Source organism: Triticum urartu, chromosome 3A (genome assembly GCF_056163025.1).
Source record: "Triticum urartu cultivar PI428250 chromosome 3A, HENAU_Tu73, whole genome shotgun sequence".
Taxonomy (NCBI): Eukaryota; Viridiplantae; Streptophyta; class Magnoliopsida; order Poales; family Poaceae; genus Triticum; species Triticum urartu.
The window spans coordinates 297,098,217-297,111,037 of record NC_141875.1 but is presented as its reverse complement, the minus strand read 5'-3'; the positions used below and the strand labels follow the sequence as shown (position 1 = coordinate 297,111,037).

Below are 12,821 nucleotides of genomic sequence, written 5' to 3'. Positions count from 1 at the left end.
CCAAAAAGCTGTTTGGATAGTAGGGTTAGATTGACAATAAATATTCTTTCTCAATCATTTGACTACTTTGGACCTTGTTTGGATGGGAGGGGTAACTTTTTTTACTATTTTTTCTAGTGGGCCCAGGAGAACTAACCCAAATAAGCTCCTCTAGTGTGGGCTAGTGTTTGGGGGTGGGTTAGATCCAACTAACCCAAACTAACCCATCATGTTTGGATACTTTTGGGTTATTTGAGCCTCAACTAACTAAAACTAAAACTAACTTAGGGATCCAAACAGGGACTTACACCTGCACAATACAAGTTTGAATGACTACGTTTGCTTGTTTTTAAATATTAGGCCATGTGCAGTTAATAACACACCTTCCCACTTCTTGTTTTTAAATATTAGGTTTTTAACAATTTGGTCTTACACATGTAGGTCCCGCTGTCAGAGGTTTTGACCCACTGTTCGACCCTTTTGGCATATGTGGAAATGAGTTGTCCATGAATATCAGTCAAGTCAAGAAACTCAGAAAGTTTGTTACGATAAAGAAATTACCGACAAAAAACAACAAGATCTTTTTTTGCACAATGAAGAAGACATCAGTTCACTACGAAATGTTACTAACTGTTATACCTTGTATTTTTAATTCCTTTGCACCATTTCAAATCTAGAGAAGATATTTATGCGTATCCTTATTTTCATGCCTTTTCAAAGCAGTTCACTGCTGATTACCTCTCAAACCACTTGTATGGTTAGGAGGCGAGGAAGGTTTTCATACAACACCCACGGTTCAATATTGAAGTGTTCCTGAAAAGGACGAAGCATGGACGGTCAATCATCCACATGCACTGGCCTAAAGTTTGAAAGACCTTCAACATCAATGAAGGCTCAATATTTGCCTTCCGCTTCAGTAGTTTTCTAGTGAGATTCATTTGTCTATGTACTGTCTATGATGCTAATTTCAAAAGGTTATAGGTGTTGCATGTGAAACTTGGTGCTGGTGCAATTGTGTAATGGGGTAGCTGAGTGCTGAAGCTATATGATGTTATACTCTGATGTATTTCAATTATGAAATCCTGCTTCCTTAATATGGAAATGGAATATATTGCGTGCTTAATATGAAATGTCAATTAGATTAATAAATGGATTATTAATAATAGCATAATTAGCCTGGCTAATTGGGTTTTTTCTATTGCAAACGGTTATTGAGAAAACACCGTGGGCGAGGACCTCAGGCAATGCACATAGTTTCTTGGAATAAACCGTTTTGGATCAATGAACAATCACATATGACATCCTCTTGAAAACTATTTGCGTTAGGCCACCTTGCACAAATGTTTACCACATAAAAGTGTGTGTTATGGACAACCTTTGTCACACAGTTCCTTCTATGCACCGCGTGTGATGCATTCAATAACGCAAACGATAAAATTTTTAATATCGTGTGCAATGGCAACATTATCACAAATGATTTAATGGGGAAAATTGTGTGTGATGTACCTGCGAACGAAAACATTTTCCTTGGAGTGACTGTGTGGGATGTATATACGAACAGAAACGTACTTCTTGGATTAACTGTGTGGGATGTACATACTAACAGAAACGTATTCCTTCGATTGACTGTGTGGAATGTACATACGGACGGAAACGTTTAGCGGGGACTGACTGTGTGGGATGTACTTATGACTGGAAACGATTTGGCCTATATAATTGTATTTTTAGCACAACTGTACGTATAACTGTATTTGATCGCTCACCGGTCGCACACGACCTCATTTTCGCAAGTGTGTGTGCCAGGAGGGCATATCCCTGATGGTTTCTGGGTCGTGTGGGAAGGACCCCCCTATCGCAGTCACTTAGTAGGCGACGGTTTAGAACGCCGTCGCGGAAAGGGGTTAAAAACCGTTTGTATAGCACCTCACTGTACCGGTGGTTGCACTAGAGACTCATAGATGACATATCGTTGCGTCTCATTGGTGGGTCTGTCCAACTTGGACCTTATCTTGACTCGGATCCAACGACATCGAATCCGACTAGATCCTTCCGAGTCCATATTATCCAGTTAGCATCCAATGCTCCATGGCTAGTGAGACCGAGCCATCCACCATGTCATATGCTAGTCTAGTCGGCTGCGTGTCCACACAACCCTTTTGACTAGGGACCTTTTAGGACAATCATCATACAATGCAAAGTCCCACAAATAAGTCACGTACTTGTTGATGCACACCATTGATAATGTCCAAGGACTATCTTTATTCATAAACACATAGGAAATATCATCATACATGATTGCCTCTAGGGCATATCTCCAACACAAAGATGGTGACATGTCATTTAGTCGATGTTCACACGACACCACTAGAGGAAGCAACAACATACATATCATCAAAATATCGAACGAATACCAAATTCACATGATTACTTATGACAGGAGTTCTCCCATGTCCTCAAGAACAAAAGTAACTACTCAAAAATCATATTCATGTTCAAGATCAGAGAGGTATTGAATATCATTAAGGATCTAAACATATAATATTCCATCATACAAATGAACGAGCATCAACTACATGATGTAATCAACACTACTAAGAACCCACAGATACCAATCCGAGGTTTTGGGACAAAGGTTGAATACAAGAGATGAACTAGGGTTTGAGATGAGATGGTGTTGATGAAGATGTTGGTGAAGATTGGTCGTCCCATGATGAGAGGATCATTGGTGATGACGATGGCTTTGATTTCCTCTCTAGGAGGGAAGTTTCCGGGCGGAATCGCTCCGCCGGAGAGTGAAAAGTGCTCCTGCGCAGGTTTTGCCTCGAGACGGCAGCGCTTCGTCCTGAAACCTTCCTTCTGATTTTTTCTATATCAAATGGCATGATATATCATAAGATGGGCTTGGGAGGCCTGCTAGGAGACTAATATTTTTGAAGGTACTCAAATTCCTTTCACAAACCGAAGAACTTGAGGTTAATGAGAGGATTCTCATAGCCATCCTTTGTAGAGCCGGTGCTTCAGTTCCATAGAGCCTCCACCAAGATGCTATGAATGAAAGGAGAGAATCAAGTTAAAAATGTATTGCATAAATTCTGAATATATACTAAATAAATTAGACTTCACAAAATCACAATGCATACCTGCATTATAATCAAAATTCTGACAACTCCTCGCAAGCTTCTTTGCAAATGATCCTGCTCTATTTTGGAATCTCATTAATTCAAAATTGGCAGCTTGATCTTGCTTGTCATCATCGCCATAATAAAAGGTCTCCACACAGCTAATGAACCCTTCGGTTATTGTCCCATCATAAAAAATATTAGTATCAGCATATCTATAATATGGATTCAGCAATTATGTAGCCAAGTGTAATGGAGAGTCAAGTCGATCTTTCATCTTTTTTCTCAACAATACTAATAACATCTTTGTAACATGACTCCACATTGCCATAGACTTCCTTGATCTCTGTCTTTGCCTTAACTATTTCTCCATGAACAAAACCCATAGATGGCTTGATGTCCCCATCAACCAAACCAGGACTTTTACCAAAGGCTGAAAGACATTCAGGCAAAGCTTCAAATCTTTCCAAAAATCCATGCTCATCATCGTAGTTGTTTCTACCTTTACCTTTTTTGATTTAACTTCTCTCAGCTTGTCCCATCTACCATCAACAACCATCTTCCCCGATTGATCCTTTTTTCCTAGAAGGCTTTCCAAAGTTAGATAAGCAGAAGCAAGCCTAGTGACCCATGGCCTTATGATCTCTTTCCCTGAACAGAAGTGTCTCATGCAGTCCAAGGTCCGTGTGTGCCCATAGACAAAGATAGTGAATGCTTTTTCTTTTTCAAGTACCTTACTAAACCTTGGCAGGTCGCCAATTCCTTACAACATCAAGTTATTGGTGTGCGTCGCACAAGAGCTCCAAAACATGTTCGGCCGCTTCTCCAACAACATCTTCTTTGCCCCCATGTTATTAGAAGCATTATCAGTCACTACTTGGACCACATTTTTAGGACCTACTTCCTCAATTGCTTCATCCACTAATTGTAAGATGACTTCACTTGTGTGTGATATAGCCGACATCTCACTCGACCTTATAAAACTTGAACCATTAGCACTGTTTGTGCACACGTTCATTATGCTTCTGCTTTTCCTATCTGAGCAAGCATCAGTCATAATGGAGCAGCCATTATTCATATTTTCAGCATCACATTCTTGCAACAAATTCTTCACTCTTGCATGTTCCTCGCAGTTGAATGTGAGGCCAAGTGGCCCAGGCCTATATGGGGTTGACCTAGAAGAGGAGCCCTAGCTCTCCCATTCCAGTGAGTCACCACACACGGGAGATACTCACGCGGGTCGCCAGAAACCAGCGAGCACGCTGTCTGAAGGTACTCCCTCTACCCAACCAACTTGGTATCATACCAACTTGCATAGTCGCTTGCCGGCGAGGCGATGGGGTCCGTCGGAGAGAGGTGGATGCACAGGGCCAGGCAAGAAGTGGCCACTGTGAGCGGGTTGCGTGTGTTGCGGAAGGGAGAGCGGTGGCGTGCTGGGCAAGGCGGCTGCAACACAGGAGGAGAATGAGCTGCGGGAGCTCGCACCAGCTGCGGCTGGAGGCGGAGTGTAGTGAGGCGGCGTGGCTGGCTCGAGAGAGGAGGTTGTTGTGCGTGTGCGACGAGGTGTGTGCAGGAGCTGGCGCGCGTGCATGTGCGGATGCGGCTCAACGTGTTGGTGAGCTGCGGCTGGAGAGATGCTGCTGCAGGGACAAGGCGTGGCTGAGGTGGTGCTGTAGGAGGTGCAGTGGAGAAGAAGGGTTGCTGCTGTGGATCCTCTTCTGTTGACTAGCTGCGGTGTGCTGTTCCTGCTGGAAGTGCTGCTACTTCTGCTACTTGGAAGAGGAAGAAGGGGAATTCCTGGTCAAGAGTGGGATTGTTGCTGTTGTGTGCTATTGCTTGAAGTATTGTGTTGTTGTTGCTAGTGGTGGTCTGCACTGCTGATCTGCTACTACCGCTGCTTGCACTTGAGGGTTGCTAGTGCTGCCGTGGTTGTTTGCAGAGTTAGGGAGGAAGATGACATTTGGTGAGGTCAGGGTCATGGATTTAGTGTGGTTAAATGATGGATGTTCATGTGGTGCAGAAGTGGAAGGAGGAAGGCACGCAGGAGATGAAGTGTCGAGAGAAGGCAGAGATGTAGTTGGGTGTGCCCTGGCAAGCAGAGACTTGGAGGATGCCCTGCTAGCCGCCATCTAGGAGGAAGTTGCGTTGGGTGCACGTTTGGCCTCCGCCGAAGTAGCCTTTGATACTGCACGGGTAAGGGTGGCTCACATGATGTACACATTAGTGACCATTGTGGAGGAGAGGACAGGTCGGCCCTCTTTATATGTACCAATGGAGATGACACCGAGAAGGCCACAATTGCTTCTCATAGAACTGATCCAGAGTGGATTCTAGACTCTGGTGCTTCTCAACAAGTTGCAGGTGACTTTAGGGAGTTTGAGTCATATGATGAGCTCACTCCCTCTTAAAGTAAAGTGATATGTACTACTGACGGGACCCCGCAACCTATTAAGGGCATTCTGATAGTTCAATGTGTTGGAAATACGTTGTAGAGGCAATAATAAAGTGGTTATTATTATATTTTCGTAATCATGATAAAGGTTTATTATTTACGTTATAATTGTATTGACCAGAAATTTAAATACATGTGTGGATACATAAACAAATACTGTGTCCCTAGTGAGCCTCTACTAGACTAATTCGTTGATCGAAGATGGTTAAGGTTTCCTAACCATGGACATGAGTTGTCACTTGATAACGGGATCACATCATTAGGAGAATAATGTGATGGACAAGACCCATCCGTTATCTTAGCATATGATCGCTCAGTTTATTGCTACTGCTTTCTTAATGTCAAATTCCTATTCCTTCGACCATGAGATCATGTAACTCCCGGATACCGGAGGAATACCTTGTGTGGTATCAAACATCACAACGTAACTGGGTGATCATAAAGATTCTCTACAGGTATCTCCGAAGGTGTCTATTGAGTTGGCATGGATCGAGATTGAGATTTGTCACTCTGTGTATCGGAGAGGTATCTCTGGGCCCTCTCGGTAATACACATGACAAGAAGCTTGCAAGCAAAGTGACCAAGGAGTTAGTTGCAAGATGATGTATTACGGAACAAGTAAAGAGACTTGCCAGCAACGAGATTGAACTAGATATGGAGATACCGATGATCGAATCTCGGGCAGGAGAGCCTGGAAGGGTTCATGCCGCTCCCAAGAACGAGTCCAGAATCGCCCCGGCAGGCTTGCCGGGGTCGCCAAGATCAAACCCCGCCAAGCTCCTCCAACAGGGAACATTCACCGAGGCACCACCGCTCCACCTTGCCGCACCCAAGTCACTAATCAGCGTGGTGTCATGATGTTAAGCTACCAGGTGGATCTTACCAAGCACGTGGCATCGTCAAGGAGGAGAGATTAGCTTTATTGATACCCGTCCAGGAGGAGTGTCAAGCTGATAAGAAGAGGAAGATAAGTGGCGCGATAGGCTTGTCGGGATTTGCCCTCGGCACGACACCTAGCAGTGCATTTAATGCACTTTGTCCTAACCGCCGGAGTTAGGTATGATAGCACTGCTAGCTATCTAATCACACCCATTTAATGCACTTTGTCTTAAGACATTTTAATTTATTTATATTTTTTGAGAATTTTTAATTTATTTATATAGGGTAAGAAAATTTGTCCGACAAAAGATAAAAACAAGGAAGTGGTCCAACATAAATCAAGTATATTCGGTTTCTTCCCTCAAGATTTTGATTTTTTGTGATACTCTAAACATATGTAATAAGTATAAAAACATATACTTTAATGTTTTTTTCCTTCTAAGAGCAAACGTAATTGATGCAATCCAAGGTCCAAATCGGCTATCCAACACGGTCCAACCAGCACCCAAGCTAACCCCCCTCCCAAAAAACAGCATCAATATCCATCACACTCACTCTCTCCACTCCGGCACATTCCCTAGATCTCGCCGGATTCACCACTCCACTCTCCCCACTCTTGCCCCCACAGTCGACAACCTCATCTCCCACCGCCGCTGCCTCTCATCCCTTCCCCTCCACTCATCCGACGGTGATCAGATGCGGGCACAACCGGCTCCCTTGTCTCCCATCGCCGCCCCTCCCATACCCTTCCCTCCACTCATCCAACAACGGCCAACACCCCCTATGTCCTCACCGACGATGTCGTCGACCTTGTCGCTGGCCTCACCATTGCCTCACTAAGGAAGATCCCGCAGGATGACCATTACGTGTGCGTCGGCTTGTCGAAGGCCAAGGGGGACAACACACTCACCACGCAGGTTGGTTTTGGCGACCAACATCATGTAATGGTCGCCACCACCGTCATCGATGGACAATCATCTTCCACCTCGACGGATGAGCTCGCGCATCAGGAGAGGAGTGGGGGTCTTGTGCTTTTTCCACGTGTAACGCCCTCGATGCGGCTATATCTCCCACGTGTCAAAGCACGACTTAGAGGCATAACCGCATTGAAAGTAATGTCGCAAGTGAGGTAATCTTCACACAACCCATGTACTATATAAGGGAAAAACATACATAGTTGGCTTACAATCGCCACTTCACACAATTACATAAATAAAGCATTACATCATCCAAATACAAACAAGGTCCGACTACGGAACCAAAATAAAGAGCAACCCCAAATGCGACAAGGTCCCCCGATCGACCCCAACTGGGCTCCACTACTGATCAACTAGAAACGAAACAAGACAAAGGACAAGATCTTCATCGAGCTCCTCCTTGAGCTTGGTTGCGTCATCTGTAGGGTCTCATCGACACCTGCAAGCTGGTTTTGGAAGTATCTATGAGTCACGGGGACTCAGCAATCTCAAACCCTCGCGATCAAGACTATTTAAGCTTATGGGTAAGGTAAAGGTATGAGGTGGAGCTGCAGCAAGCGACTAGCATATATGGTGGCTAACCTATTCGCAAAAGAGAGCGAGAAGAGAAGGCAAAAGCACGGTCGGACAACTATGATCAAGAAGTGATCCTAGAACAACCTACGTCAAGCATAACTCCAACACCATGTTCATTTCCCGGACCCCGCCGAGAAGAGACCATCATGGTTACGCACGCGGTTGATGTATTTTAATTAAGGTCAACTTCAGGTTTTCTACAATCGGACATTAACAAATTCCCATCTGCCCATAACCGCGGGCACGGCTTTCGAAAGTTCAAATCCCTGCAGGGGTGTCCCAACTTAGCCCATCACAAGCTCTCACGGTCAACGAAGGATATTCCTTCTAGCGGGAAGACCCGGTCAGACTCGGAATCCCAGGTACAAGACGTTTCGACAATGGTAAAACAAGACCAGCAAAGCCACCCGAATGTGCTGACAAATCCTGAGAGGAGCTGCACATATCTCTTTCTCAGGTCACACCGGATTGTCCAAGGTTCCGGTAGGGCAGCCCAGAATTGCCCCTGGTGGCCACCGGCAGCTGACAGGTTGGACCAACACTCAGAGGAGCACTGGCCCGGGGGTTTAAATAAAGATGACCCTTGGGCAGGCCTACCCAAGGGAAAGAAAAGGCTAGGTGGCAAATGGTAAAACCAATGTTGGGCCTTGCTGGAGGAGTTTTATTCAATGCGAACTGTCAAGGGGTTCCCATTATAACCCAACCGCGTAAGGAACGCAAAATCCGGGAACATAGCACCGATATGACGGAAACTAGGGCGGCAAGAGTGGAACAAAACACCAGGCATAAGGTCGAGACTTCCACCCTTTACCAAGTATATAGATGCATTAATTAAATAAGAGATATTGTGATATCCCAACAAAATATCCATGTTCCAAACATGTAACAAGCTCCAATCTTCACCTGCAACTAACAACGCTATAAGAGGGGCTGAGCAAAGAGGTAACATAGCCAGACAACGGTTTGTTAGGACAAGGTGGGTTAGAGGCTTGGTTTAACAATATGGGAGGCATGATAAGCAAGTGGTAGGTATCATAGCATAGGCATAGCAATAGAGCGAGCAACTAGCACGCAAAGATAGAAGTGATTTCAAGGGTATGGTCATCTTGCCTAAAATCCCGCAAGGAAGAATGAGTCCATGAAGAAGATAAACGGACGTAGTCGAACGGGTCCTCACAATCACGACGTTATCGAAACCAACCCGAAGAAGAAACACCGGAAAGAAGCACACAACATAGTAAACAACCAACACACGAACATGGTATGATATGCGGTGCATATGCATGATTTTCAAAGGAATGATTGAACCTGGAATCAACATGGAAATCCAATAGTGCCACTGGAAAGGTGAGGTGATTTCGGTTGAAATCGATATAAAGATCACCGGAATTGGATGCACGGTTTGGAAATGGCAAGCAAAACAAATATGGCACCGGTCTGCGATAAACGACAAGTAGCCATCTAAATGCATCAAGATAATTATGCTACAACACTCAAACATGGCAACAAGATACATGGAAGGGATCCACTCAAGATGCTTGACAAAAGATGAACACTGAGCTACGGCTAAATCACTCATTAACAGGTTCAAACAAGCATGGCAAAAGTGCAAATGATAACAGGTTTCAGACTTGGTGAAATTGACACAAGTCTGGAATTTATCATCAGGAAGCACACTTTGGAGCATGAAAACTATATGCTACAGGAACTTAACATGCGAAAGCAAGGCATGGCATGAAGCTACTCAACGCACTTAACAAAAGTCCCTTAGTGACCTTGAGCCAAAAGGGATCAGAAAATACAATTGCAAGCATGTGAACATGGCAAAAACATAAACAGATCTCAGACTTAGTGAAAAGCTGGAGCATGCAAAACAGATAACGAGTAGGCATGTTTACGAGCTCGATGCACTCACTACAGTGCATGGCATGACAAACTAAGCATACACCCAGTAAGAAGACATGGCATAGAAGCTAGACATGGCAAGAACAACAACATAGCATGCATGGATCAATAGCAACAAGCCCGGCAAAATCGCTAAACATGTCAACGACCTGCCAAGATTCACTTTATAGCAAAAGTAGAGCTCGATTGACTCAAGCTAGGGTGCTCCATAAATGCAAACAAAGACATGGATGGATATAGCACCACAATATTAACAAAACATCCTTACTGATCATCCTCAAAAGAAGCACGGATCACTAGGAAACAACATGAACATATGGCATAACAACAAAATCAGGATAAGGACTTAGAGAAATTCTAAGTCCCTGAAATCAGCATTACCGATTACACTACTTTGCAATCTTGTGCTAGTCACCACACATATCAGAAAAATACATGGTAAGCACCTCTGTAAAGATGTCATGGCATATAACAAAACACATGTAGAGCTCAGGAGCATAGCATGCACACAATAATCATGGCAAAAATGACAAATATCTATTTGATGAAACAGATCTGCCAAGTTTATCACATAGCCCTCTTCCAACAGCATTTAGGGCATCAAGATGAGCTCAAATGAAAATGATGTAATGAGAACAAATGATGTACTCGTTGAGACAAATTTTTTGATATGCTACACGCTCAAAACGGAGCCACGGATGATGAGTTATGATGCGATGAAAAAGCATAAAAAATACTGGGATCTGGGGACTTAGAAGAAAATAGACCTCTCCGAGAAAGTCAATGGGACGGGGAGATCCGGGACGGAGCGGTGCAGATATGAGACAGGACGTGTTTGGATGGGGAAGTGGTGGATCTGATCCATCTTCCTCGGATCCGGCGCGGGACGAGCTCCGGTGAACTCCTCGAGCTCCAGCGACGAAGGGGAGGCGGCGCGGGATATCGGAGGTGGCCCGACGGCGGCATGAAGTCAAGGCGGCGGAGGAGGTCGACGCCGGCGAGCTAGGCGCGGGGCGGCACGGGCTCACCGGAGGGGCGGCGGAGCTGCGGGACTCCGGTGGAAGACGAGGGCGGCGGAGCTGCGGCGGTCGGCGGCGGAGACGCGGAGTGGCGGCGCCGGCGTACGGCGGCGGAGCGGGCCCGACGACCGCAGGCGAAGGCGGCCGGCGGGGTTCGGGCGGGGTGCCCGCGAAGTGCGGCGGCGGCGAGATGGGCCGGGAGGGCCTCGCCCGGGCCCCGGCGGGCTTCGGCGGGTGGTGGGAGGCGCGGATGAGGTGGCGCGGCGTGATTGGCGCGGGAGGCGACGGCGGGTGACGTGGCAGGCCCTCATTGGCCGGAGTGAGGTGGAGGGCGCAGCGGACATGTCCGGCCGGCGCGGGAGGAATTGTTCGGCGGCGCGCGGAGGAGGAGGTTAGGGTTTCGGGGAAAAGATCCGAAAACGAAAATGAAGGGGTCTATTTATAGAGGTAGAGGGAGCTAGGAAGCTCCAAATGAGGTGAGGCTTGCGGCCACGCGATCGTGATCGAACGACCGAGATGATGGAGAGGTCATAGGTGGGTTTTGGGTCACTTTGAAAGGGTGTAGGGCTGCAACACTCACAGGCCTTTTCGGTCCTTCGGTTAACCATTGGAGTATCAAACGAAGTCCAAATGGCACGAAACTTGACAGGCGGTACCGGTAGTAAACCAAGTCCGCATGACAAGTCTAGGTCCAATCTGGAAATATACATCGGGTGACATAGGAGCGTCGTATTGCAAAACGGTCAACGGGGAAAATGCTCGGATGCATGAGACGAACATGTATGCAAATGAAATGCACATGAGGACATGATATGCAATGCATGGCACGCAAGCAATGACAAGACAACAACAGCGAATAACTGGAGGACACCTGGCACATCGGTCTCGGGGCGTCACAACACTCCACCACTACGAGAGGATCTCGTCCCGAGATCTAGAATGGCACCGCAGGGAAAAATGGAAGAGATAAAGAAGAGGTAAAACTAAGTTGCTTCTTTGACAAACGAGTGAAACCACGAGCCTTGAGAGGTTGAACAAATTGAAAGAAAGAATGCAACGAGAATGAGCGAAGTTGAAAGCACTCCGTTAGGATAAAGAACAAGGACGAACAAATTCGGGCAGCACTCCGGTTGAAAAGAGATGCAAGGCTTGATAAGGCAAAAAGAATTTGTGGAAAAGGGGTACAACACTCCGGTTAAATGGATAGGCATGAAAAGAACATGATATTTGCCAAAACGAAATGACTGGTGAAAGAACAACAACGCAATGCCTCCGAAACAAAAGAATAGAAGATAGATAATTGAAATAGGGGAATGGAGAAGAAAATGCCAACTTCTGCTACAAAAGAGCTTGAAAAGGCATCTTTAGGAGAAGGGTCTTACGGAGTTGTTGGAAAAATACCAACAACGAAAAGAGTAAGTGTAACATCCCAAATTTTCAATTTGGAATGTTATACATTAGATCATCATTGCATATCATATTTTATTTTTTTGCATTTTGGTTGATCCTAGAAATTCTACGCAACTCAATGACCCACGGAGAGAGTTGGGGATTTCGTTATTTTCATATTTGAGTTTTCTCAAATTTTGAGAATAGGATCATTTGATTTTAATTATTTTATCATCAATTATTTTTATTACAAAAATATGAGAGAGGGAATAAAATGACTTTCCCAAAATAAAGAAATATTGAGGATTTAATAATAAAATCAAATAAGTTTTTATTTCGGAGTTTTTTGGTGTTTTATTTGAATTTAGGAAAAATGTGCGTTTTTCAAAATTGCATTTAGGCCCCAAATAAATGTTCACCTTGTGAGGCATAATTTTAGAAGCCCGTGAAAACTTATTTCAGAATTTTTGGAGTCCGTTTAGTATTTCTTTTTTTTTCTTCTGCGCGTAATTAAAAAAACGAACCG

At 45.0% G+C, this 12,821-nt stretch overlaps 1 pseudogene; it reads right to left on the bottom strand.

Annotated features, from left to right (window-relative positions):
* Window positions 1-2,319: 2,319 nt before the first annotated feature.
* Window positions 2,320-4,176, bottom strand: LOC147979495 (uncharacterized; annotated as a pseudogene).
* Window positions 4,177-12,821: the final 8,645 nt, after the last annotated feature.